This window comes from Cupressus sempervirens, chromosome 2, assembly GCF_028749045.1.
Source record: "Cupressus sempervirens isolate cs-2001-9-10 chromosome 2, ASM2874904v1, whole genome shotgun sequence".
Classification (NCBI taxonomy): Eukaryota; Viridiplantae; Streptophyta; class Pinopsida; order Cupressales; family Cupressaceae; genus Cupressus; species Cupressus sempervirens.
In genome coordinates this window covers 557,187,799-557,213,387 of record NC_143119.1, presented here as the reverse complement: position 1 = coordinate 557,213,387, position 25,589 = coordinate 557,187,799, and the positions used below count along the sequence as shown (strand labels likewise).

Sequence of the window (25,589 nt, the reverse complement as noted above, 5' to 3'; positions counted from 1 at the left end):
CTCTCACCAAGTCAACTCTTTAGGTCCGTTCATCAAGTCACCCCACCAAGTTGACCCTTTAAGTCCATTCATCAAGTCACCCCACAAAGTACACTCACTAGGTCGAGTATTTAAGTCCTTTCATCAAGTCACCCCACCAAGTTGACTCTTTAAGTCCGTTCATCAAGTCACCAAAACAAGTGCTCTCACCAAGTCAACTCTTTAAGTCCATTCATCAAGTCACCCCACTAGGACGGCCCACCAAGTACTCCCACCAAGTTCACTCTTTAAGTTTGTTCATCAGTTCACCCCACCAAGTACTCTCACCAAGTTGACTCTTTAAGTCTTCTCATCAAGTTGAGCCACCGAGTACTCTCACCAAGTCAACTCTTTGAGTTCGTTCATCAAGTCACCCCACCAAGTACTCAAACCAAGTCGACCCTTCAAGCGTGTTCATCAAGTCACCCCACCAAGTACTCTCCCCAAGTCAACTCTTTAAGTTTTTTAATCAACTCACCCCACCAAGTACTCTCACCAAGTCAAATCTTTAGGTCTATTCATCAATTCAGTCCGCTAAGTCGACCCTTTAAGTCTGTTCATCAAAACACCCCATGAAGTGCTCCGACCAAGTCGACTCTTTAAGTCCTTTCATCAAGTCACCCCACCAAGTCGACTCTTTAAGTCCATTCATCAAGTCACCAGAACAAGTACTCTCACCAACATGAATCTTTCAGTCCATTCATCAAGTCACCCCACGAGGTTAGCCCACCAAGTACTCTCACCAAGTCATCTCTTTAAGTCCGTTCATTAGTTCAGCCTGCCAAGTACTTTCACCAAGTTGACTCTTTAACTCTGCTCATCAAGTCGCACCACCAAGTACTCTCACCAAGTTGACTCTTTACGTTCGTTCATCAAGTCACAAGAACAAGTACTCTCACCAAGTTGACACTTTAATTCCATTCATCAAGTCACCCCACTAGGTCGGCCCACCAAGTACTCCCACCTAGTCAACTCTTTAAGTTCATTCATCAGTTCACCCCGCCAAGTACTCTCACCAAGTTGACTGTTTAAGTTTGCTCATTAAGTCGTGCCACCAAGTACTCTCACAAAGTCAACTCTTTATGTCCATTCATCAAGTCACCCCACCAAATACTCTAACCAAGTTGATTGTTCAAGTGTGTTCATCAAGTCACCCCACCAAGTACTCTCACCAAGTCGACTCTTTAAGTCTATTCATCAAGTCAACCCACCAAGTACTCTCACCAAGTCAACTCTTTAGGTCCGTTCATAAAGTCACCCCACCAAGTCATCCCTTTAAGACCATTCATCAAGTCATCCCACCAAGTACTCTCACCAAGTCGACTCTTTAAGTCCTTTCATCAAGCCACCCCACCAAGTCAACTCTTGAAGTCTGTTCATCAAGTCACCAGAACAACTACTCTCACCAAGTTGACTCTTTATGTCCGTTCATCAAGTCACCCCACCAAGTCGGCCCACCAAGTACTCCCACCAAGTCAACTCTTTAAATTTGTTCATCAGTTCACCCCATTAGGTACTCTCACCAAGTTGACTCTTTAAGTCTACTCATCAAGTTGAGCCACCAAGTACTCTCACCAAGTTGACTATTTGAGTCCGTTCATCAAGTCACCCAACCAAGTACTCCAAACAAGTTGATTCTTCAAGTGTGTTCATCAAGTCACCCCACCAAGTACTATCACCAAGTTGACTCTTTAAGTATGTTCATCAAGTCACCCCACCAAGTACTCTCACCAAGTCAACTATTTAAGTCCTTTCATGAAGTCACCCCTCCAAGTCGGCACTTTAAGTCTGTTCATCAAGTCACCAAAAAAAGTACTCTCACCAAGTTGACTCTTTAAGTCCATTCATTAGGTCACCCCACCAGGTTGGCCCACCAAGCACTCTCACCAAGTCTACTCTTTAAGTCCATTCATCAGTTCACCCTACCAAGTACTCTCACCAATTTGACTCTTTAAGTTTTCTCATCAAGTCACGCCACCAAGTACTCTCACCAAGTTGACTCTTTAAGTTCGTTCATCAAGTCACCCCACCAAGTACTCTAACCAAGTTGATTCTTCAAGTGCGTTCATCAAGTCACCCCACCAAGTACTCTAACCAAATCGACTCTTTAACTTTGTTCATCAAGTCACCCCACCAAGTACTCTCACCAAGTAAACTCTTTAGGTCTGTTCATCAAGTCACCCCACCAAGTTGACACTTCAAGTGTGTTTATCAAGTCACCCCACCAATTACTCTCACCAAGTCGACTCTTTAAGTTTGTTCATCAAGTCACCCCACCAAGTACTCTCACCAAGTCAACTCTTTAGGTCTATTCATCAAGTCACCCCTCCAAGTTGACCCTTTAAGTCCATTCATCAAGTCACCCCACCAAGTACTCTCACCAAGTCAACTCTTTAAGTCCTTTCATCAAGCCACCCCACCAAGTTGACTCTTTAGGTCCATTCATCAAGTCACCAGAACAAGTACTTTCACCAAGTTGACTCTTTATGTCCATTCATCAAGTCAGCCCACCAGGTTAGCCCACCGAGTACTCCCACCATGTCGACTCTTTAAGTTCGTTCATTAGTTCACCTGGCCAAGTACTCTCACAAAGTTGACTCTTTAAGTCCGCTCATCAAGTCGCACCACCAAGTACTCTCACCAAGTCATCTCTTCAAGTCCATTCATCAAGTCACTAGAATAAGTACTCTCACCAAGTCAACTCTTTAGGTCTTTTCATCAGTTCACCCTACCAAGTACTCTGACCAAGTTGACTCTTTAAGTTCGCTCATCAAGTCCTTCCACCAAGTACTCTCACTAAGTCATCTCTTTAATTTTGTTCATCAAGTTACGCTGCTAGGTTGGCCCACCAAGTTGACTCTTTGAGTTCGTTCATCAAGTCACCCTGCCAGGTTGGCCCACCAGGTCAAGTCTTTAGGTTCCTTCATCAAGTCACCTGACCAAGTACTCTCATGAAGTCGACTCCTTAAGTTCATTCATGAAATCACCCCGACAAGTCTGACCGCTAAGTACTCTCACCAAGTCAACTATTTAGGTTTGTTCATCAAGTCACCCCACTAGGTCAGCCCAACAAGTGAACTCTTTAAGTTTATTCATCAAGTCACCCAGCCAGGTCAGCCCACCAATTCATTAAGTACTCTCACTCCATTGACTCTCTAAGTTCATTCATGAAGTCATCCACTAGTTTGGCCCACCAAGTTGACTCTTTAAGTTCGTTCATCAAGTCACCCCGCTAGGTCGGTCCACCAAGTAGACTCTTTAAGTTCGTTCATCAAGTCACCTCGCTAGGTCAGCCCACCAAGTACTCTCGCCAAGTTGACTCTTTAAGTTCATTTAGGCTAGCCATGTTTGTTGGCCAAGTCATCTCACCACCAGGCTAGGCAGCTATACTGACCGAGGCATCTCACCATGTGGGCTTGCCAAGTCACCCTAGAAAGTTGCCTCAACAAGTTGACTCTTTAAGTCTACTCACAAAGTCAACTCACCACATTGAGTTACCATGTCACCTTACCAAGTTGCCCCACATAGTCACATCTTGAAGTTTGTTCACCATGTCAAATTTCTAGCTTGATTCCCCAAGTCAGCTCACCAAGGTGGCTCATGAGTCAAAAGTTTAAGTGCACCCACCAAGTCGAGTCTTTAAGTTTGAACACCAAGTCCACTCACCAGGTCAGCTCACCGAGTCAAGTCGTCTCACTCAGTTGACTTACCATCTTTCCTCACTGTCAACTTACTCTTATGGCTCATGAAATCATGCCTCCTAACTAATGTCAATTTTTGGCTTTGTTGTCAAATTCAACAAAAATGAGGTCATGAATGGCATTCGGTTAAATTTTTCATTGAATTGGACTTTTAAGGTATTTGTATGTGGTATCGCAGATTTCAAATGCAAAAGGAGCCTCACACTAATAGCTTATATAGGAGAGGTGGTTGCCACAAGCATCTCCCATGCCCCTTTGATTGATTCAACATTGGTGTCTAGGCGGATCGAATTGTTGGATTTTCAAATAGAGTATGCTGATGTTGAATCAATGAAAGGGGCATGAAGCGATCTCTGAGTGCTTGTCCTCGGCTCTCCTTTAGATCATGTTTTCCGATGACTCAATTTTGGAAAAGGTGAGGTAATGGTTGCTGATCCATGGCATGTCTTTTTTGTGATTTTAAAACTTGATCTAAATGTGAGCCCTTGTCTAGCATTCTAGCATTGCTTGGTATAATGGCAATTTGCTATGGGTGCTTGGTGCTCTAGCAATTTTTCATGGTGTACTTATCACGGCTACGTGGGAGCTTTAATACCAAAAGCTCTTGGTGAAAAATGGTGGCCGAGCCATGTTGGCCGACTTTATTTGGGCAAGCCATTCTAGCCAACCTAATCTGGCCGAGACATTTTTGTCGACCCAATTTGGCTGAGCTCCAAAAATGGTGTCGTGGATGGCTATTTGGTCACATATTTCATTGAATTGGATTTTAAGGGATTTTTCTGTGCTATCACAGATTTCAAATGCAGAAGGAGCCTTGCACTAATAGCTTATATAGGAGAGTTTTTTTCCACAAGCCTTTCCCATGCCCCTTTCATTGATTCAACATTGGTGTCTAGGCAGATCAGATTGTTGGATTTTCAAATGGTGTATGCTGATGTTCAATCAATGAAAGGGGCATGAAGCGATCTCTGAGTGCTTTTCCTTGGCTGTCCTTTAGATCATGTTTTCTGATGACTCAATTTTGGAAAAGGTTAGGTAGTGGTTGTGGATCCATGGCATGTCTTTTTGGTGATTTTAAAACTTGATCTAAACGTGAGCCCTTGTCTAGCACTCTGGCGTTGCTTGGTATAATGGAAATTTGTTATGGGTGCTTGGTGCTCTAGAAATTTTTCATGGTGTACTTATCGTCGCTAGATGGGAGTTTTAATAGTGAAATCTCTCGATGAAAAATGGTGGCCGAGCCATGTTGGCTGACCTGATCTAGGTGAGCCATTCTAGCAAAGCCATGCTAGCCGACTTGATCTAGCCAAGCCATTTTGATCAACCCAATCTTGTCGAGCTCCAAAAACGGTGTCATGGATGGCTGTTTGGTCACATTTTTCATTAAATTAGATTTTTAAGGGATTTTTCCATGCTATCGTAGGTTTTGAAATTAGAAGGAGCCTCACACTAATAGCTTATATAGGAGAGGTGGTTTCCACGAGCCTCTCCCATGCCCCTTTCATTGATTCAACATTGGTGTCTAGGCAAATCGGATTGTTGGATTTTCAAATGGTGTATGCTGATGTTGAATCAATGAAAGGGGCATGAAGTGATCTCTGAGTGCTTTTCCTTGGCTATCCTTTAGATCATGTTTTTCAATCACTCAATTTTGGAAAAGGTGAGGCTGTGGTTGCCGATCTATGGCATGTCTTTTTGGTGATTTTAAAACTTGATCTAAACGTGAGCCCTTGACTAGAACTCTGGCGTTTCTTGGTATAATGGCAATTTTCTATGGGTGGTTGGTGCTCTAGCAATTTTTCATGGTTTACTTATTGTGGCTACATGGGAGCTTTAATACCGAAAGCTCTCAGCAAGAAATGGTTGCCAAGCCATGTTGGCTGACCCGATCTGGCCGAGCCATGCTGGCCGACCCAATCTGGCCGAGCCATTTTTGTTGACCAACTCTTGTCGAGCTCCAAAAATGGTGTCAAGGATGGCTATTTGGTCACATTTTGGATTTGTCCATGCTATCACAAATTTTAAATATAGAAGGAGCCTCACACTAATAGCTTATATAGGGGAGGTGGTTGTCGCGAGCCTCTCCCATGCCCCTTTCATTGATTCAACATTGGTCTCTAGGCGGATCGGATTGTTGGATTTTCAAAAAATGTATACTGATTTTGAATCAATGAGAGGGACATGAAGCGATCTCTGAGTTCTTTTCCTCAGCTCTCCTTTTGATCATGTTTTTTGATGACTCAATTTTGGAAAAGGTGAGGCAACAATTGCCGATCCATGGAGTGTCTTTTTGGTGATTTTAAAACTTGATCTAAATGTGAGCCCTTGTCTAGCACTCTGACGTTGCTTGGTATAATGGCAATTAGCTATGGGTGGTCGACACTCTAGCAATTTGTCATGGTGTACTTATTGCAGCTACATGGGAGCTTTAATACTGAAAGCTCTCAGCGACCTTGCAAGCCATTTTTGTCCCCATCTTTTCTATTCAACCTATCCCCAACAAGTTGCTGAGGAAACTCCAAATGCTGAGCCGATCTCATCCTCTGTCAATGTTAATCAACCTAACATTGCAAACCCCACCCTTCTACCATGGAAACTCAAAATGCCAAGCTGATCTCATCCTCTGTCAATGTTAATCAACCTAACATCACAAATCCCATCCAGTTTCCATAGACACTCCAAATTCTGAGCCATTGTTACCAAGCCATCATACTTAGACTCCTAGATGATCAAGGCTGATTTTGTGTCCGCTCCTCTCAAGTAAACCTCAAAAAAGGCACTGAGGAAAATGGTATTGTCGAGTTATCCTACTCAAGCTATTCCAGCCAAGCTGAGCTATTCTGCCCAATCTCCAAAAGTTGGCCTTTTCACTACCTTGGCTCCATGAATTCACATCTCCCAACTGATGAGAATCTTTTGCTCCTCTGTCAACCTCATAAAAAATTGGGTCATGGATGGCTATTTGCTCGCCTTTTTCAATGAATTAGATTTTTAAGGCAGTTGTTAGTGTGTTTGCTAATTTCTAATGCAGAGTGAGCCTCGCACTAATAGCTTATATAGGAGAGGTGGTTGCTGCGAGCCTCTCCCATGTCCCTCTCATTGATTCAATGTTGTTTTCAAGGTGGATGGATATGTCAAATTTTGAAACTTTGGATGCCAACGTTGAATCAATTAGAGGGCATGAAGCCCACCCTCGAGGTGCTATTCATCCACTCTCCTTTAGATCATGTTTTCTTGTCACTTAGCTTGTGCAATTTTGGAAAAAGGTTTGGCAATGGTTGCCAACCCTCACCGCGTCTACTTCATGATTTTAAAACTTGATGTAAACGAGAGCCCTCATCTAGCACCTTCGTTCGATGTTTCTCGGGTATTACATAAATTTTTTGCTATCAACACAAATCCCCAAATGAATGCCTACCCTTGGACTCTCTCTTAGATCATCTTCTTCGATCACTCTACTGACACAATTACAGAAGAGACTTGGCAATGGTTATCATTCTACAACACGTCTATTTAGAAATTTTGAAGTTGATCTAATGGTGAGCCCTTGTCTAGCCATGAGGTGGATGCTTGGCACTCTAGCAATTTTTTGTGTGCCTATCGTGGCTACAATGGGAGCTTTGATAGAAAAAGCTCTCGGCAACCCTCCCCAATAGAATCAGTGCAAGTGTTCGAGAAAGACATGTTATTTAGATTTCAAATTTTGGCACCAGCATCATTTCTATTGGGAGGGCTGTGAAGTCATCCCAATTGGTATGTGAGGGCTCTCTCCCTAGAGCCATTCTCTTTGCAACAACTTCTTTGGCACAAAATTTTTGCAATGGTTCAATAGAAATTTTCGTTCCAATGGTGCCATTGTGGTGGTTGCCTAAGCAGTGATTTGAAGGGTGAGTCATCATCTAGCAGTTGGACTATGCATCATGAGTGACAAAGGAGCCTTTGTTATCGAAAGCTCCCCATGGCCATTCGATCAAAAGAGCCATTGATTGTGTGAGAAAGGATGAATGCAGCCTTGGATTCCAAATGAAATCAATGACATCAGATCTATATAAGAGAAGAATGAAGTAGCAGCCCATTTGCTATGCACAGCTCCCCAAAGTTGCTCTTCTTTCTCACTCCATTGGCACAAATTTTGGAGTTGTTCGATAGCAGTTGTCATTCCAATGTGTCATTGTGGTGATCTGGAGAGTGATGCTAAGGGCAGGAGCTTGTGTCTAGCATTTGGGATGTTTGTGCAAGTGAGTAGGGGAGCTTCTCTTATCGGAACCTCTTCATGGCCTTTGAATATAGACCCAATGCTGATGATATCGATGAATATGAGCCTTGGATTCTAAATTTTTTCAGTTAACATTTTTTTTTGTGAGAGATGGGTATGAAAGCACATCTCGATTGCTACGTGGGAGCTCCCTAAGGTCGCCTCTATGCCAACTCGATTGGCACAACATTGGGAATAGTTTGACAATGATTTTAATTCCAAAATGTCATCGAGATGTCTTGGAAAGTGGTCTTTCAAAGGTGAGCTCGCATCTAGCACTTGGATTGTGCATCACATCACAAGTGAATGGGGAGATCTCTCTGTGAATGGTGGCATGGTGATTGCAAGAGAAAATTGACTTAGTTGGAGCATTGGCCTCGGGCCATTGTGATGGCCTTGCAATTTCTCTTTAATTGCAACCTATGTTTGTGCAGTAGCAGAGTTTGCATGTAAGATTGGCCTTGTTCTGGACAGTTCCAGGAGATGACCTCTGGAAATTTTGGATTGGGCCCCTTCAAGATGAAATTCATCTATTTGATTGGATGAGCTCAATGATTATTTCACTCCCTTGGCTCCATGAATTCACATCTCCTAACTAATGACAATCTTTTGCTCCTCTGCCGACCTCATAAAAAATTGGGTAGTGGATGGTTGTTTGGTCACAATTTTCAACGATTTGGATTTTTAAGGTAGTTGTCGATGTGTTCGCCAATTTCTAATGTAGAACAAGCCTAGCACTAATAGCTTATATAGAAGAGGTGGTTGCCGCAAGCCTCTCCCATGCCCCTCTCATTGATTCAACGCTAGTGTCAGGGCGAATGGATATGTCAGATTTTGAAATGGTGGACGCTTACTTTGAATCAATTAGAGGGGCATAAAGCCCACCCTTGAGGTGTTGTTCCTCAACTCTCCTTTAGATCATGTTTTCTTGTCACTCAGCTAGCATAATTTTAGAAACAGGTTTAGTAGTGGTTGCCAGCCCCTCACCACATCTACTTGGTGATTTTAAAACTTGATCTAAAATGGGAGCCCTCGTCTAGCACCTCCATCTGGTATTGCTAAGGTATTTCATAAATTTTAGCTATTGGCATGAATCCCCCAATGAATTCCTACCCTTGAACTCTCTCTTAGATCACCTTCTTCGATCACTCAATTGACGCAATTATGGAAGAGACTTGGCAGCGGTTGCCATTCTACAACACATCTATTTAGCAATTTTAAAGTTGATCTAATGGTGAGCCCTTGCCTAGCCATGAGGTGGGTACTTGGCACTCTAGCAATTTTTTGTGTGCCTATTGTGGCTACAATGGGAGCTTTGATAAAAAAAAGCTCTCGATAGCCCTCCCCAATAGAATCAGTTCTGGTGTTCGAGAATGACACATTATTCAGATTTCAAATATTGGCACCAGCATCATTTCTATTGGGAGGGCCGTGAAGCCATCCTGATTGCTATGTGAGGGCTCTCTCCCCAAAGTCATTCTCTTTGCAACAAATTCTTTGGCAAATTTTTTTTAGAATGGTTCGGTAGCAGTTGTCGTTCCAATGGTGTTATTGTGGTGGTTGCCTAGGCAGCGATCTGAAGGGCAAGTCATCATCTAGCAGTTGGGTTGTGCATCACAAGTGACAAGGGAGACTTTGTTATCGGAAGATCCCTATGGCCATTCGATCAGAAGAGCCATTTCTCATGTGAGAAAGGATGAATGTAGCCTCAGATTCCAAATGAAATCAACGACATCGGATCTATATAAGAGCAGAATGAAGTAGCAGCCCATTCGCTATGCACGGCTCAACAAAGTTTCTCTTCTTTCTCACTCCATTGACACAAATTTGGGAGTTGTTCAATAGTGGTTGTCTTTCCAATGTGTCATTACAGTGATCTAGAGAGTGATGCTAAGGGTGGGAGCTTGTGTCTAGCATTTGGGATGTTTGTGCAAGTGAGTATGGGAGCTTCTCTTATCAAAACCTCTCCGTGGCCTTTGAATATAGACCCAGTGCTGACGATATCGATGGATACCAGCCTTGGACTCCAAATTTGTTCAGATAACATTGGTTTTTGTGAGAGATGGGTATGAAATCACATTTTTTCTGGTCACTCAGTTGGCACAATTTCAGGAAAAAGGTTTGGCAGCAATTTCCAACCCTCACCGCATCTACTTGGTGATTTTAAAACTTGATCTAAAATGGGAGCCCTCGTCTAGCACCTCCGTCTGGTGTTGCTTAGGTATTTCATAAATTTTTTCTATCGACATGAATCCCCCAACAAATTCCTACCTTTGGACTCTCTCTTAGATCACCTTCTTCAATCACTCAACCAACGCAATTACGGAAGAGACTTGGCAGTGGTTGCCATTCTAGAGTGTGTTTGTTCAACAATTTCAAAGTAGATCTAATGGCAAGCCCTTGTCTAGCCATGAGGTGGCTGCTTGGTGCTCTAGCAATTTTTTGTGTGCCTATCATGGCTACAATGGGAGAGGTGGTTGCCGTGAGCCTCTCCAATGCCCCTCTCATTGATTCAATGCTAGTGTCAAGGCGGATGGATATGTCAAATTTTGAAAACGTGGATACCAATGTTGAATCAATTATAGGGGCATGAAGCCCACCCTCGAGGTGCTATTCCTTGACTCTCCTTTAGATTATGTTTTCTTGTCACTCAGCTGGCAATATTTTGGAAAAAGGTTTGGCAGTGATTCCCAGCCCTCACCACATCTACTTGGTGATTTTAAAAGTTGATCTAAAATGGGAGCCCTCGTCTAGCACCTTCGTCCAGTGTTACTCAGGTATTGCATAATTTTTTGCTATCAACACGAATCACACAACGAATGCCTACCCTTGGACTCTCTCTTAGATCACCTTCTTCGATCACTCGAGTGACACAATTATGGAAGAGACTTCATAGTGGTTGTCATTCTATAGCATGTCTATTTAGTGATTTTGAAGTTGATCTAATGGTGAGCCCTTGTCTAGCCATGAGGTGGGTGCTTGGTGCTCTAGCAATTTTTTTTTTGTGCCTATCATGGCTAAAATGGGAGAGGTGGTTGCCACGAGCCTCTCACGTGCCCCTCTCATTAATTCAACACTAGTGTCAAGGTGGATGGATATGTTAGGTTTTGAAATGGTGGACGCTGACGTTGAATCAATTAGAGGGGCATGAAGCCCACCCTCAAGGTGCTATTCCTTGACTCTCCTTTAGATCATGTTTTCTTGTCACTCAACTAGTGCAATTTTGAAAAAAAATTTGGCAGTGGTTACCAGCCCTCAACACATCTACTTGGTGATTTTAAAACTTGATCTAAAATGGGAGACCTCATCTAGCAGCTTCGTCTGGTGTTGCTCAGGCATTTCATAAATTTTTGCTATCGACACGAATTCCCCAACGAATGCCTACCCTTGGACTATCTCTTAGATCACCTTCTTCAATCACTCGATTGACACAATTATGGAAGAGACTTGGTAGTAGTTGGCATTCTATAGTGTGTCTATTCCGCCATTTCAAAGTGATCTAATGGCGAGCCCTTGTCTAGCCATGAGGTGGGTGCTTGGTCCTCTATCAATTTTTTGTGTGCCTATCGCGGCTACAATGGAAGCTTTGATAACAAAAGCTCTCGAAGACCCTCCCCAATAGAATTAGTGCTAGTGTTTGAGAAAGACATGTTATTCAGATTTTGAATATTGGCACCAGCATCATTTCTATTGGGAGGGTCATGAAGCCATCCTGATTGCTATGCAAGGGCTCTCTCCCCAAAGTCATTCTCTTTCCAACAACTTCTTTCACACAAAATTTTTGAAATGGTTCGGCAGCGGTTGTCATTCCAACAGTGCCATTTTGGTGGTTGCCTAGCCAGTGATCTGAAGGGCAAGCCGTTGTCTAGTAGTTGGGCTACGCATCATGAGTGACAAGGGAACCATTATTATCAGAAGCTCCCTGTGGCCATTCGATCAGAAGAGCCATTGCTTGTGTGAGCAAGGATGAATGCAGCTTTCAATTCCAAATGAAATCAACAACATCGGATCTATATAAGAGCAGAATGAAGCAGTAGCCCGTTTTCTATGCGTGGCTCCCCAAAGTTGCTCTTCTTTCTCACTCCATTGGCACAAATTCAAGAGTTGTTCAATAGTGGTTGTCATTCCAATGTGTCATTGTGGTGATGCTAAGGGTGAGAGCTTGTGTCTAGAATTTGGGATGTTTGTGCAAGCGAGCAAGGGAGCTTCTCTTATCAAAACCTCTCCGTGGCCTTTGAATATAGACCCAGTGCCGACAATATTGATGGATACGAGCCTTGGATTCTAAATTTGTTTAGCTAACATTGGTTTTTGTGAGAGATGGGTACGAAAGCACATCTCGATTGCTACAGAGGAGTTCCCTAAGGTTTCCTCTGTGCAACTCAATTGGCACAACATTGGGAATGGTTCGACAGTGGTTGTCATTCCAATGTGTCATCAAGATGTCTTGGAAAGTGGTCTTTCAAGGGCGAGCTCACGTCTAGCACTTGGATTGTGTGTCGTCACAAGTGAATGGGGAGATCTCTCTGTGAATAGCGACATGGTGATTGCAAGAGAAAATTGACTTATTCAGAGCATTGGCCTCAGGCCATTGTGACGGCCTCGTAATTTCTCTTTAATTGCAACCTATGTTTGTGTAGTAGCAAAGTTTGTATGTAAGATTGGCCTTGTTTTTAATAGTTCCAAGAGATGACCTTTGAAACTTTTAGATTGGTCCCCTTCAAGGTGAAATTCATCCAATTGATCAGATGAGCTCGATGTGCTTGTATCTATTTCGAGACTGTAATGATGGTCATTAATCTATGGCAGTGAGTATATCCCATTCGGTAATCACAATGGCAGAGCTGGTGGGAAGTACTTATTGCTTTGTTTTCTTGGATACCCTATATGTAGGTATTTGTACGTGGCTACATGCACGGTGCATCTCGTAGGTAAGGGAAGTCAATAGAACAATGTAGGTAAGGGAAGTCAGCAAAATGGATCTGTAACTTCAAGAAAAGGATTGGCTCTAAGGGTTGGGCCTAGGGGTCTATGCCCCAAACTTGTGGGCTCTTGGCGGCCTGCCTGAGCTGCTCTCGTGGTGAGGGTGGGTCGTCGTGTGCCGATCGAGCAATGAACATAGGATGCCCCCTTTGGAGGGCTTTCCCTAGGTGGCGAATAGTTGACTCAAAATTGGTATGGATAAGGGGAATCTGACTGTTTAATTAAAATAAGGCATTGTGATGGTCCCAGCGGATGTTGACACAATGTGATTTCTGCCCAGTGCTCTGAATGTCAAAGTGAAGAAATTCAACCCAGCACAGGTAAACAACGAGAGTAACTATGACTCACTAAATGGCCAAATGCCTCATCATCTAATTAGTGATACGCATGAATGTATTAAGGAGATTCCCACTTCCCTATCTACTATCTAGCAAAACTACAACCAAGGGAACGGGCTTGGAAAAATCAGCGGGGAAAGAAGACCCTGTTGAGCTTGACTCTAGTCTAACTTTGTGAAATGACTTGAGATGTGTAGAATAAGTGGGAGATTTTGGGCACAACTGAAATACCACTACTTTTAACATTATTTTACTTATTCCATGAGGCAGAGATGGGGAAATGCCCCTATTTTTGGCCTTAAGGTGCATCTAGGTGCGCTAATCCAGGCAGAAGACATTGTCAGGTTGGGAAGTTTGGTTGGGGCGGCACATATGTTAAAAGATAACATAGGTGTCCTAAGATGAGCTCAACAAGAACAAAAATATTGTGTGGAACAAAAGGGAAAAGCTCATTTGATTTTGATTTTTAGTACGAATACAAACCGTGAAAGTGTGGCCTATCGATCCTTTAAACTTTTGGAATTTGAAGCTAGAGGTGTCAGAAAACTTACCACAGGGATAACTAGCTTGTGGAAGCCAAGCATTCATAGAAAGATTTCTTTTTGATCCTTCAATGTCAGCTCTTCCTATCATTGTGAAGCAGAATTCACCAAGTGTTGTATTGTTCACCCACCAATAGGGAACGTGAGCTGGGTTTAGACCATCATGAGATAGGTTAGTTTTACCCTACTGATGATCCACGCTGCAATAGTAATTCAACTTAGTACGAGAGGAACCATTGATTCACACATTTGGTCATCATGCTTGGTTGAAAATCCAGTGGCGCGAAGCTACTATGTATTGGATTATGACTGAATGCCTCTAAGTCAAAATCTATGCTAGATGTGACACATATCTCTCTGTAGCTACATCGCGACCTGCAGTAGGGGTGCTCTTGCACTCCCAGGGCCCCGTGTCATTGGCCATCTTTGATCAATGCATTAGCCCATTGGAGCAACCTTGGATATTAATTTCAAGCAGTTGGCGAGAAGAATCTTTTGTAGACAACTTAAATAAGTGACGGGGTATTTTAAGTGGTAGAGTGGCCTTGCTGCCACGATCCACTGAGATTCAGCCCTCTGTTGCCTTGATTCGTAAAACCCTTTTTGACTCTAAAGTGGGTAGAGTTTTTAATTTGCACGAGGGCGAGAAAATCTTCCAAGTGCCAAATTCTGGATGGGTGGGGTTTGCAAATTTTTTTGCGAGGGCATAAAAATCTCTTGGGTGCCAAATTCCTAGTGGGTGGGGTTTGTAATTTGTGTGAGTGCGGGAAAATCTCCCAAGTGTGAAATTCTCGACAGGTGGGGTTTTGTAAAAATTTTTGCAAGGGCGAAAAAATCTCCCAAGTGCCAAATTCTCAGCAAGTGGGGTTTGTAATTTTTGCCAGGATGGAAAAATCTCCCAAGTGCTAAATTTTGAGTGGGTGGGGTTTTGTGAAAATTTTTGCGAGGGCGAAAAAATCTCCCAAGTGCCAAATTCTCAGCGGGTGGGGTTTTGCAAAAAATTTTGTGAGGGCAAAACAATCTCCCAAGTGCCAAATTCTCGATGGGTGGGGTTTTGTAAAAAAAATTTGCGAGGGCAAAAAAATCTCTCAAGTGCAAAATTCTCGACGAGTGGGATTTTAATTTGCGCGAGGGCAAGAAAATCTTCCAGGTGCCAAATTTCAAGTAGGTGGGGTTTGCAATTTTCATGAGGATAGAAAAATCTCCCAGGTGCCAAATTCTTGGCGGGTGGGGTTTGTAATTTTTGCCGAGGTAGAAAATATTCGAAGTGCCACATTCTGGGCAGGTGGGGTTTTGTAAAAATTTTTGTGAGGGCAAAAAATTCTCCCAAGTGCCAAATTTCAGGCAGGTGAGGTTTGCAATTTTTGCGAGGGCAAAAAAATCTCCCAAGTGCCAAATTCTCGGCGGGTGGGGTTTGTAATTTTCACAAGGGCGTAAAAATCTCCTAGGTACCAAATTCCTAGCGGGTGGGGTTTGTAATTTCCACCAGGGCAAAAAAATCTCTCGAGTGCCAAATTTCGGGCAGGAGGGAGGGGTTTTGTAAAAATTTCTACCAAGGCAGAAAAATCTCCCGAGTGCCAAATTTCGAGCGAGTGGGGTTTTGTAAAATTTCCACGAGGGGGAAAAATCTCCCAAGTTCCAGATTCTGAGCTAGTAGGGTTTGCAATTTTCGAAATGGCGAAAAAATCTCCCAGGTGCCAAATTCCCAGTGGGTGGGATTTCATGATTTTTGCGAGTGCGAAAAAATCTCTCGAGTGCCAAAGTTTCCTCGAGGGAAAAAAAGTCTTCCAAGTGTAATTTCCATGTGGGTCGGGTTTGTAATTAGTGCAATTTTGGGTGGGTTAGGTTTGCAATTTCTATGAGGGCGAAAAAATCTTCCAAGTTCAAATTTTGGGTGGGTGGGGTTTCATAATTTCCAAGTGTCAAATTCTGAGCGGGTGGGGTTTGTAAATTCTGTGAGGGCAGAAAAATCTTCCAAGTCCAAATTTTGAGTGCGTGGGGTTTGGAAATTTTTGTGAGGGCAGAAAATTCTTCCAACTGTAAATTCTAGGTGGGTGGGGTTTTGTAATTTTTGTGAGGGCAGACAACTCATGTATGTGATCCAAAATTTGTTAACTTATTTTTTTGGTTAACACCCAAAGTTTTGAACTCAAATCGAGTTGGCTACCCCGACTCGAATCACCTTCAAATTTTTTGCACAACTCATGTCACCATGCTTGACTTGATTCTAAGTGCCTCGAGTCATGTACGTGGTCCAAAAGAGGTCAAATTTTTTTGGGGTTAATGCCCAAAGTTTTCAACTCGAACCATGTCAGCAACCCTGACACGAATCACCCCAATTACCCCAACCCTAATACGAATCGCCTCCCTAGTTTGGCTCACCATGTCATCTAAATGAACTAACTCACTGAGTCACCTCACCAAGTTGGCTCTTTAATTCCACTCACCAAGTTTCCCCACCAACTTGCCTCTTAAGCCCACTCGCCATGTTAGCTTGCCAAGCCAGCAATTCCAGCATGCTCACCAAGCTGACTCTTGCAGTTTTCTCACCAAGTGGGTTTCACCTTACCAGGTCAACCCCACCAAGTTGCCTCAATGAGTTGACTCTTTAAGTCCACTCACCAAGTAAGCTCAAGCATAAGTGTCGAGAAGTTATTGCAGATTTTTGGTGCAAAAATATGTTAAAAATCTTTAGGCTCACCATTAGAGGCCTTAGAGTGCTTGGATGAGGTTCGAAAAATCAAGGGCAGGGCGCATGCACCATTCCAATCCTGTAGATCAGGAGCTGGCATTTCTGAAAAGTGGTTATAATAGCCAATCAGAGCAACGATTCATGAGTTATGGCCTTCGGAAGTTGGGCTACCAAAATTTCTAAAATAATTTGTCAAAGATGTATTAGGTAGAATTATGTGTATTGTCGGGGTCTTCCAGCCATAGGTATTAAGTCCGAGCATCTAGAACCTTCCCGACCAGCATACAATTGCTTATTTGATAAAGGCTCAAATGTTGTCTAGGACAACTCTGGGTGATAGCTAGTAGCATGTCTTGTAGACTATTGCAGTGAAGGCACCTATGTGGGTTAGCATATTGTGCTTATGAATTATGCAATTCCACTTCTGCGGTCCAAATGACAAGACCACATTTTGTTCTCACATTTTCTATTATTTCTATGGTTCTGTTATAAGTTTATGGTATTAAGGGGACCTTCCTGCGTCACCTCACCAAGTCACATCTTAAGCCTTGCTCACCATGTTAGCTTTCCAAGTTAGCTCAACAAGTCAACTGTTCAAGCACGCTCACCAAGTCAACACTTTTAGTTTGCTCACAAGGTCTTCTCGCATGGTCAACTCATTGAGTCACCCCACCAAGTCACCTCAATGACCCAACTCATCTAGTTGCCTCACCAAGTTGACTCTTTAAGTCTTCTCACCAAGTCAGCTTGTCAAGTTGCCTCTCCTTAGGGCTGGTGACCAAGGGTTGGATAGCTTTTCTCATCGGGTTGCCTCACCAAGTGGGGTCGCCAGGTCACCCCATGAAGTAGCCTCAACAAGTTGACTCTTTTAGTTTGCTCAACAAGTTTGCTCACCAAGTTAGCCTACCATCTTGCCTCACCAACTTTCCCAACCAAGTTTCCTTTTTAAGCTCGCTAACCAATTTGACTCACCAGCTTGGCTCCCTAGGTTGGCGCACCATGTGCTCTCACAAAGTTGACTCTTTAAGTTTGATCATCAAGTCACCCCACAAGATCAGTGCACCAAGTTGACTCTTTAAGTCTGTTCATCAAGCCACCCCACAAGGTTGGCACACCAAGTACTCTCACCAAGTTGACTCTTTAAGTCCATTGACAAATTCACCCAACCAGGTTGGCCCACTAAGTACTCTCACCAAGTCAACTCTGTAAGTTTGTTCATCAAGTCACCCCACTAGGTCGGCCAACCAAGTACTCTCACCAAGTCGACTCTTTAGGTCCGTTCATCAATTTACCCCACCAAGTAATCTCACCAAGATAACTCTTTAAGTTTGTTCATCAATTCACCCCTCCAAGTACTCTCACCCAGTTGACTCTTTAGGTCCGCTCATTTAGTCGAGCCACCAAGTCGACTCTTTACGTCCGTTCATCAAGTTACCCCACCAAGTACTCTAACCAAGTGGACTCTTTAAGTCTCCTCATCAAGTCTAGCCACCAAGTACTCTCACCAAGTTGACTCTTTGAGTCGATTCATCAAGTCAACCCACCAAGTATTCTAACCAAGTCAATTCTTCAAGTACGTTCATCAGGTCACCCCACCAAGTACTCTCACCAAGTTGACTCTTTATGTCTATTTGTCAAGTCACCCGACCAAGTACTCTCACCAATTCAACTCTTTAGGTCCATTCATCAAGTCAACCTACCAAGTTGACCCTTCAAGTGCATTCATCAAATCACCCCACCAAGTACTCTCACCAAGTTGACTCTTTAAGTTTGTTCATCAAGTCACCCAACCAATTACTCTCACCAAGTCAACTCTTTAGGTCTGTTCATCAAGTCACCCCACCAAGTCAACCCTTTAAGTCTATTCATCAAGTCACCCCACCAAATACTCTCACCAAGTCAACTCTTTAAGTCCTTTCATCAAGTCACCCCACCAAGTCAACTCTTTAAGTCCGTTCAACAAGTCACCAGAACAAGTAATCTCACCAAGTTAACTCTTTAAGTCTGTTCATCAAGTCACCCAACTAGGTAGGCCCATCAAGTACTCTCACAAAGTCAACTCTTTAAGTCCATTCATTAGTTCACCTTGCTAAGTACTCTCACCAAGTTGACTCTTTAAGTCTGCTCATCAAGTCGTGCCACCAAGTACTCTCACCAAGTCGACTCTTTACATCCGTTCATCAAGTCACAAGAACAAGTACTCTCACTATGCTAACTCTTTAAGTCCATTCATCAACTCACCCCACCAGGTCAGCCCACCAAGTACTCCCACCTAGTTGACTCTTTAAGTTTGTTCATCAATTCACCCCACCAAGTACTCTCACCAAGTTGACTCTTTAAGTCTACTCATCAAGTTGAGCCACAAAAGTACTATCACCAAGTTGACTCTTTGAGATCGTTCATGAAGCAACCCCACCAAGTACTCTAACCAAGTCGATTCTTCAAGTGCATTCATCAAGTCACCCCACCAATTACTCTCACCAAGCCAACTCTTTAGGTCTGTTCATCAAGCTACCCTGCCAAGTCAACCCTTTAAGTCCGTTCATCAAGTTACCCCACCACGTACTCTCACCTAGTTGACTCTTTAAGTCCTTTCATCAAGTAACCCCACCAAGTTGACTCTTTAAGTCCATTCATCAAGTCACCACAAAAATTACTCTCACCGATTTGACTCTTTAAGTCCATTCTTCAAGTCATCCCACCAGGTCGGCCCACCAAGTACTCTCACCAAGTCGACTCTTTAAGTCCGTTCATCAATTCACCCTGCCAAGTACTATCACCAAGTTGACTCTTTAAGTCCTCTCATCAAATCGCACCACCAAGTACTCTCACCAAGTTGACTCTTTATCTCCATTCATGAAGTCACTAGAATAAGTACTCTCACCAAGTTGACTCTTTAAGTTCGTTAATCAAGTCACCCCACCAAGTCGGCCCACCAAGTCGACTCTTTAAGTCCGTTCATCAGTTCACCCTGCCAAGTACTCTCACCAAGTTGACTCTTTAAGTCTGCATTTCAAGTCCTACCACCAAGTACTCTTACCAAATGTACTCTTTAAGTTTGTTCATCAAGTTACCCTGCCAGGTCAGGCCACCAAGTTGACTCTTTAAGTTCGTTCATGAAGTCACCTTGCCAGGTTGGTCCACCAAGTTGACTCTTTAGGTTTGTTCATCAAGTCACCCGACCAAGTACTCTCATGAAGTTGACTCTTTAAGTTCATTCATCAAATCACCCTGCTAGGTTTGACCGCCAAGCACTCTCACCAAGTCGACTCTTTAGATTCATTGATCAAGTCACCTCGCTAGGTCAGCCCACCAAGTGGACTCTTTAAGTTCGTTCATCAAGTCACCTGGCTAGGTTGGCCCACCAAGTCACCAAGTACTCTCACCAAGTCAACAATCTATGTTCATTCATCAAGTCACCCCGCTAGGTCGGCCCACCAATTCGACTCTTTAAGTTCATTCATCAAGTCACCCCGCCAGGTCGGCCCACCAAGTTGACTCTTTAACTTCATTCATCAAGTCACCCCGCTAGGTCGGCCCACTGAGTACTCTCACCAAGTCGACTATTTAAGTTTATTTAGGCATGCCAAGTTGGCTGGCCAAGTCATCTCACCACCAGGCTAGCCAGCTCTGCTCGCCAAGGCATCTCACCATGTGGGCTCGCCAAGTCACCCTAGAAAGTCACCTCAATGAGTTGACTCTTTAAGTCTGCTCACCAATTCAACTCACCACATTGACTTACCTTGTCACCTTACCAAGGTGCCCCACCTAGTCACATCTTGAAGTCTGCTCACCATGTTAGATTTCTAGCTTAATTCCCCAAGTTAGCTCACCAAGGTGGCTCACGAATAAAAAGTTCAAGTATGCCCACCAAGTTGAATCTTTAAGTTCAACCACCAAGTCCGCTCGCTAGGTCAGCTCACCAAGTCAAGTCGTCTCACCCAGTTGACTTACCATCTTTCCTCACTATCAATTTACTCCCATGGCTCATGAAATCATACCACCTAACCGATGTCAATTTTTGGCACCATTATCAAATTCAGCAAAAATGGGGTTGTGGATGGCTATTCGGTTACATTTTTCAATGAATTGATTTTTTTAAGGAACTTGTCTACGCGAATGCATATTTTTGAATGTAGAGCAAGCCTTACACTAATATCTTATATAGGAGAGGTAGTGTGCTCGAAATATAGTCGAGCCATAATTTTCAAATTGGGTTGCCTATGATACAAAATTCAAGCCGAGCCATAATTTTAAAATTTGGGTAGCTTGTGATATAAAATGGGTACCCGAGCCATTCTACTTGAGTCGTAATTCTCAAATTGGGTAGCTTTCGATATAAAATCATCGTCGAGCCATTCTAGTCGGTCTCCAAAAATTGATCAATTTACTCCCCTGACTGATGCAATCAAATCGCCTAACCAATTACAATCTTTGTCTCCATTGACAACCTCATCAAAAATGGGGTTGTGCATGGCTATTCGGTCACATTTTTCATTGAATTGGGTTTTAAGGTACTTTTCCATTGAATGTACATTTTTAATGTAGAGTAAGCCTTACACTAATAGCTTATATAGGGGAGGTAGTGTGCTTGAAAAATGGTGGGCAAGCTAGCCTGGCTAACCTGATCTAGGTGAGCGAGCCTGGCCAACTCGATCTGGTGGGCGAGCTAGCCTGGCTGACCTGATCTAGGTGAGCAAGCCTAACCAACTCAATCTGGGCAAGCCATGCTGGCTGACCCAATCTGGCCAACCCAACTTGGGCGAGCCGTTCTGGCTGACCCAATCTGGCCAACCCAACTTGGGCAAGCCATTCTGGCTGACCCAATCTAGATGAGCCATTCTAGCTGACCCGATCTAGCCGAGCCATTTTCGTTGACCTGATCTGGCTGAGCTCCAAAAATGGTGTCGTGGATGGCTGTTTGGTCACATTTTTCATTGAATTGGATTTTTAAGGGATTTTTCCATGCTATCATAGATTTCAAATGTAGAAGGAGCCTTGCACTAATAGCTTATATAGGAGAGGTGGTTGCGATGAGCCTCTCCCATGCCCCTTTCATTGATTCAATACTTGTGTCTAGGTGGATCGAATTGTTTGATTTTTAAACGGTGTATGCTGATGTTGAATCAATGAAAGGGGCATGAAGCGATCTCTGAGTGCTTTTCCTTGGCTCTCCTTTAGATCATGCTTTCTGATGACTCAATTTTGGAAAAGGTGAGGTAGTGGTTGCTAATCCATGGCATGTCTTTTTGGACATTTTCAAACTTGATTTAAATGTGAGCCCTTGTCTAGCACTCTGACGTTGCTTGGTATAATGGAAATTTGCTATGGGTGCTCAACACTCTAGAAATTTGTCATGGTGTACTTATCATGGCTACTTGGGAGCTTTAATACCAAAAGCTCTTAGTGAAAAATGGCGGTCGAGCCATGCTGGCCAACCCAATCTGGGTGAGCCATTCTAGTTGACCTGATCTGGCCGAGCTCCAAAAATGGTGTCATGGATGGCTGTTTGGTCACATTTTTCATTGAATTAGATTTTTAAGGGATTTTTCCATGCTATTGTAGATTTTGAATGCAGAAGGAACCTCACACTAATAGCTTATATAGGAGAGGTGGTTACCGCAAGCCTCTCCCATGCCCCTTTCATTGATTCAACATTAGTGTCTAGGCAGATCAGATTGTTGGATTTTCAAATGGTGTATGCTGATGTTAAATCAATGAAAGGGGCATGAAGAAATCTTTGAGTGCTTTTCCTCAGCTCTCCTTTAGATCATGTTTTTCGATGACTCAATTTTGGAAAAGGTGAGGTAGCGGTTGCTGATCCATGGAATGTCTTTTTGGTAATTTTAAAACTTGATCTAAATGTGAGCCCTTGTCTAGCATTTCGGCGTTGCTTGGTATAATGGAAATTTTCTATGGGTGCTTGGCGCTCTAGCAATTTGTCATGGTGTACTTATCCTGACTATATGGGAGCTTTAATAGTGAAAGCTCTCAGAAAAAAATGGTGTCTGAGCCTTGCTAGCTGACCCAATCTAGGCAAGCAATGCTAGCTGACTTGATCTGGGTGAGCCATTCTAGCCGACCCAATCTGGCTGAGATGTTTTCATCGACTTGATCTGGTCGAGCTCCAAAAATGGTGTCGTGGATGGCTGTTTGGTCACATTTTCCATTGAATTGGATTTTTAAGGGATTTGTATATGCTATCATAGATTTTGAATGCAGAACGAGCCTCACACTAATAGCTTATATAGGATAGGTGGTTGCCACGAGCCTCTCCCATGCCCCTTTCATTGATTCAACATTGGTGTCTAGGCGGATCAGATTGTTGGATTTTCAAATGATGTATGCTGATGTTGAATCAATGAAAGGGGCATGAAGCAATCTTTGAGTGCTTTTCCTTAGCTCTCCTTTAGATCATGTTTTTTGATGACTCAGTTTTGGAAAAGGTGAGGTAGAAGTTTCCAATCCATGGCGTGTCTTTTTGGTGATTTTAAAACTTGATCTAAACATGAGCCCTTTTTTAGCACTCTAGCATTGCTTGGTATAATGGCAATTTGTTATGGGTGCTTGGCACTTTAGCAATTTGTCATGGTGTACTTATCATGGCTACATGGAAGCTTTAATATCGAAAGCTCTCAAAAAAAATGGTGGCCGAGCCATGGTGGCCAACCTGATCTGGGCGAGCCATTCTGGGTGAGCCATGTTGGCTAGCCTGATTTGGCCTAGACATTTTCGTTGACCCAATCTTGCTGAGCTCCAAAAATGGTGTCGTGCATGGTTGTTTGGTCACATTTTTCATTGAATTGGATTATTAAGAGATTTGTTCGTGCTACCACAAATTTTGAATATAGAAGGAGCCTCACACTGATAGCTTATATAGGAGAGGTGGTTGTCATGAGCCTCACCCATGCCCCTTTCATTGATTCAACATTGGTGTCTAGGTAGATCAGATTGTTGGATTTTCAAATGGTGTATGCTGATGTTAAATCAATGAAAGGGGCATGAAGTGATCTCTGAGTGCTTTTCCTTGACTCTCCTTTGGATCATGTTTTTCACTGACTCAATTTTGGAAATGGTTAGGCAGCAACTGCCGATCCATGGCATGTCTTTTTGGTGATTTTAAAACTTGATCTAAACGTGAGCCCTTGTCTAGCACTCTGGCATTGCTTGGTATAATGGAAATTTTCTATGGGTGATCGACGCTCTAGCAATTTGTCATGGTGTACTTATTGCGGCTACATGGGTACTTTAATATCAAAAGCTCTCAACAAAAAATGGTGGTTGAGCGATGCTGGCCAACCTGATCTGGGCAAGCCACGCTAGTGGACCTGATTTGGCCTAGCCATTTTAGTCGACCTGATCTTGCCAAGCTCCAAAAAGGGTGTCGTGGATGGCTATTTGGTCACATTTTTCATTGAATTGGATTTTTAAGGGATTTTTCCATGCTATCATAGATTTCAAATGTAGAAGGAGCCTCACACTAATAGCTTATATAGGAGAGGTGGTTGCTGTGAGCCTCTCCCATGTCCCTTTCATTGATTCAACATTGGTCTCTAGGCAGATCAGATTGTTGGATTTTCAAACAGTGTATGTTGATGTTGAATCAATGAAAGGGGCATGAAGTGATCTCTAAGTGTTTTTCCTCAGCTCTCCTTAAGATCATTTTTTTTGATGACTCAGTTTTGGAAAAGGTGAGGCAGCGATCGTCGATCCATGGCATGTCTTTTTGGTGATTTTAATACTTGATCTAAACGTGAGCCCTTGTCTAGCACTCTACCATTGCTTGGTATAATGGCAATTTTCTATGGGTGCTTGGAACTCTAGCAATTTTTCTTGGTGTACTTATCACAGCTACATGGGAGCTTTAATATCAAAAACTCTTGACAAAAAATCATGGCCGAGCCATGCTAGCCGACCCGATCTAGGTGAGCCACGTTGGCCAACCTGATCTGGCCGAGCTATTTTCGTTGACCTGATCTTGCTGAGCTCCAAAAATGGTGTCGTGGATGGCTATTTGGTCACATTTTTGATTTTTCCATGCTATCATAAATTTTTAATGCACAAGGATCCTCACACTAATAGCTTATATAGGAGAGGTGTTTGCCGCGAGCCTCTCCCATGCCCCTTTCATTGATTCAACATTGGTGTCTAGGTAGATCGGATTGTTGGATTTTCAAACGGTGTATGTTGATGTTGAATAAATAAAAGGGGCATGGAGTGATCTTTGAGTGCTTTTCCTTGACTCTCCTTTAGATAATGTTTTCTGATGACTCAATTTTTCAAAAGGTGAGCCAGCGGTTGCCGATCCATGGCATGTCTTTTTGGTGATTTTAAAACTTGATCTAAACGTGAGCCCTTGTCTAGCACTCTAGCATTGCTTGGTATAATGGTGATTTTCTATGGGTGCTTGGGGCTCTAGCAATTTGTCATGGTGTACTTATCGTAGCTACATGGGAGCTTTAATACCGAAAGCTCTCGGTGACCTTGCAAGCCATTTTTGTTCTCATCTTTGCTATTCAACCTATCCCCAACCAACTACCGAGGAAACTCCAAATGTCAAGCCAGTCTCATCCTCTATAATTGTTAATCAACCTAACATCGCAAACCCCACTTGTCTACCATGGACACTCCAAATGCTAAGCCGATCTCATCCTCTATCAATGTCAATCAACTTAACATCACAAATCCCATCCAGGTGCCATAGACACTCCAAATGTGGAGCTGTTGTTACCATGCCATTATACTCAGACTGTTAGATGATCAAGGCTGACATTGTGTCCATTCCTCTCAAGTAAACCTCAAAAAAGGCACCGAGGCAAATGATATTATCGAGTCATCCTACCCTAGCTGTTCCACCTGAGTCGAGCTATTTCACCTGATCTCCAAAAGTTGGCCATTTCTCTACCTTGGCTCCATGAATTCACATCTCCCAACTGATGAAAATCATTTGCTCCTCTGTCGACCTCATAAAAAATGGGGTCATGGATGGCTATTTGGTCACCTTTTTAAACAAATTGGATTTTTAAGGCAGTTGTCAGTGTGTTCGCTAATTTCTAATGT

General features: G+C 43.1%; 1 pseudogene; it reads left to right on the top strand.

Moving 5' to 3' along the window:
- Nucleotides 1-12,917: 12,917 nt before the first annotated feature.
- LOC149573858 (25S ribosomal RNA) lies at nt 12,918-14,428 on the top strand (annotated as a pseudogene).
- The last annotated feature ends 11,161 nt before the right edge of the window (nt 14,429-25,589 follow it).